This window comes from Mandrillus leucophaeus, unplaced genomic scaffold (genome assembly GCF_000951045.1).
Source record: "Mandrillus leucophaeus isolate KB7577 unplaced genomic scaffold, Mleu.le_1.0 Scaffold313, whole genome shotgun sequence".
Lineage (NCBI taxonomy): Eukaryota > Metazoa > Chordata > Mammalia > Primates > Cercopithecidae > Mandrillus > Mandrillus leucophaeus.
In genome coordinates, this window is record NW_012103288.1 from 1,437,077 (window position 1) to 1,440,270 (window position 3,194).

The 3,194-nt window shown below is 39.3% G+C and overlaps 1 pseudogene across 1 annotated transcript; it reads left to right on the forward strand.

The window, feature by feature from the left end:
- The first annotated feature begins 300 nt into the window (after nucleotides 1–300).
- On the forward strand, nucleotides 301–2,164 carry LOC105544933 (annotated as a pseudogene). Its single transcript, XR_001006843.1, has one exon. The product of XR_001006843.1 is annotated as a CKLF-like MARVEL transmembrane domain-containing protein 6 pseudogene (transcript).
- Nucleotides 2,165–3,194: the final 1,030 nt, after the last annotated feature.

Consider the following 3,194-nt stretch of genomic DNA (forward strand, 5'->3'; position numbering starts at 1 on the left):
CCCAAGTGTGTAACATCATTCAGGACAAATAATCTGATTTATTCAACAGAAGTTAGAATAATAGGAAAAAAAGATGGCAGAAGAACAATATAGATTAAGAGACCTACAGATACAGCAACCAATCACACTATATAAGATAATTAGGACATATGGACATTGACTGGACTTGAAGTTATTAAGAAATTTTAAAGTATTTTTAGGATAACGGTGTGGTTGTGATGCTAATTTTAAGATTTCTTATCTTAGAAATACATACTGAAGTATTTATGAATGAAATTGTATGAAGAGGCCCAGGAAGTGATGGCCACCTTCCCGCTACCCGGGACTTCTGGCGTCTGAGAAGTCAGCCGCCCGCTTGCTGCGGCCGCCGTGCTCACCTGCCCGAGGTGATGGAGAACGGAGCGGTGTACAGTCCCACTACCGAGGAGGACCCGGGCCCCGCCAGAGGCCCCCGGAGCGGCCTCGCTGCCTACTTCTTCCTGGGTCGGCTCCCACGGCTCCGGCGCGTTCTCAAGGGCTTGAAGCTGTTGCTCTCTCTGCTGGCCTTCATCTGTGAAGAAGTTGTATCACAATGTACTTTGTGGGGGACTTTATTTTTTTTGAGTTTGTAAGCGACAGTGCCTTTCTTCTGAGTCTCCTTATACTGATTGTGTATTACACTCCATTTTATGAGAGTTGATACCACAAAAGTAAAATCATCATATTTTTATATTACTTTGGGAACAGGATGTGTGTTTTTGTTGGCATCCAAGATTTTTGTTTCCACACATGACAGGACTTCAGCTGAAATTGCTGCAGTTGTGTTTGGATTTATAGCAAGTTTTATGTTCCTACTTGACTTTGTCACTATGCTGTATGAAAAACGACAGGAGTCCCAGCTGAGAAGACCTGAAAATAGCACTAGGGCTGAGGCTCTCACTGAACCACTTAATGCCTAAAGACTCTGGGGAGCAGATGTTAACTAAGGTAGTGACTCTGCACTGTGGTGCCTGAGCCCTGGCAGAAGCTCTTGTAAAATTTGTGTAATTGTTTAAACCACTTCTTTTGGAGAGCAAGAGGAAGGTCAAGAAGGCAGTTTTATCAATATTGTGTCAGTCACCACAAATTAGGCCAGATAAGTTTTAAAAATTTTTTTGAAGATGATTGAAACTTATCTTAAATGGAGATTTTGGTGGGAGGAGGAGAGAACAATTGTTTTTTAAATTACATAGCTCAACGGTTCATAAATGATTCTGTCATTCTGTTACAAGTCATTCTTTTACTAGGCTTAGCTTCCAAATTATGCTTTATAGCTGTATAAACATCATGATTATATTCATCTACTTAGAAATTGTTTTATTTTAAAATTAATTTGCTTAGCTGTTTGTTTTGATGCTTAGATTATGTTGTGTTAATGGGAATTTAACGTATTTAAGAAACCAATATTTAAAATGTTGGTCTAGGTTTTTTTCCTTAACATATATTACCAGGCTTTACTGTATTTCACTCAGCCTTAAATGTTGCAATATTTTTGGATAACTGTTATTAATTCTTTCTGAGACCTTGGTTATAGCCTAAAAACGTATGGAGATGTTGGTATTTTGTGTGTATAAAAGCAACAATATCAGCAACTTCGTGTTTATACTGCACCTTGGTTGTTGATGTCAAGTGAGAAAGAGATTGTTTTGTAACACATACAAAAATGGAAGAAACTGATACCACACCTAAGTGCCAAAGATAAGAAAGACTTTTTGCCCAAGACAGTGAAAGTAATTATAACAACAAGCTTTGACCACTTACCAAGTATCTGAAGAGATGAGTTCATACTGTGATTTAGAAAGTGGTTCAATTCTCGTGTTGGCATATGATTATTTTTACTAAAATTAATACAGCTCTGTGGGTCTTCCTTAGCGTTTTCTTTGAAGCTCGTCTGTTTTTTTAGGACCCCAGCCTTTCGTTTTTCATAGTTCAAGATGCCTCTTTTCTGTCGCCTTATCAGATAGAAATGGAGCTATGTGCTGCTGCTTCATCTAGCAGAGGTTGGCCTCTGGCTCTGACGCTTACTTTTTGTCAGTTGTCTTTAGGTGGTCCTGAATCTTGGGCCCTTTTAATTGTGAATACTGTGTAGCAGGATTTTGAGAGTCCTTGTTCTTACATAGGCGTTGCTCTAGTTTGTCTTTGGCAAGGAACATCTTAAGAAAGTAAATATCCAGGGAACCCTGCCCAGACTAATCCTGTTGGTGACATAAGGGAGAATCAAGCCATTCTCAAGAGATAACTTCATAACCAGAACTGTCTGTTGGCTAGCAGCTATCACAGATAGGCAGGGCACTTGGGATACGACCTTTCTGTCCAGGTGTTTCACAGACTAGACCTTTCTTATCCTCCTCCTAGAGTTTTGACCTGGGACTCTAGTGTTAAGATCATGAGCCCGTACATCAGGTCCTTCTGCACTTTGGTAGAAGTCTCCCAGGGTAGGTTTCCTATTTGAAACAGTGGAATCATGTTTCCAGGAAAAAAGTTTAATGACCTCATCCTTTTTTTTTTTTTTTTCTCATCTGGCATTTGTGTGTCGTAGATGGGTTTTAGTTTCATGAATGTGACTAATGTGGTTCTCAGAAACTGGTCAGTATGGCCTGACATAGCTTCTGCTCTGTCTTACTGACTCAATACCTTTAGGATTTGTGTCAAAGTTTGGATACTAGTGTTAGTGGTGATGTAACCACTACTTAATTGGAAGATAATGAAACCAATCATAGATGCTGTTTTTATTGGGCATGTCATCTGAGAAAGGAGAAATAGCTGGGTCTTGGGTCTAACAATAAGGACTGATTCAGAAAACTAGTTTATGATAGGTAGACTAGAGTTTCACATCAAACTGTACCATTGTGATTTTTAATGTCATCTAGACCTATCTAAAATTCAGAGCATATCATCTGGGCTACCTCAGGGTCACCACCCATGCATTGGGCTTAGTCAAGATTGACAGATACATTCTCAGCAGGCCTGTCATATAGAACATCTTGTCATTGAGCTTAAGCTCTGCTTGTTCTGAGGTTTCACCTCCATGTGTTTCATTGGTGCAAAAATGGATCTCTTAGTTGGTCACTTAATTCTTTCTTTTTCAGAAAGATAGTATGTTCACTGTATATTTGGTCACTCTTAGAGACTTCTTTCACATTGTTTTTTATGGGACCCATGAATGGTTAGCCTTT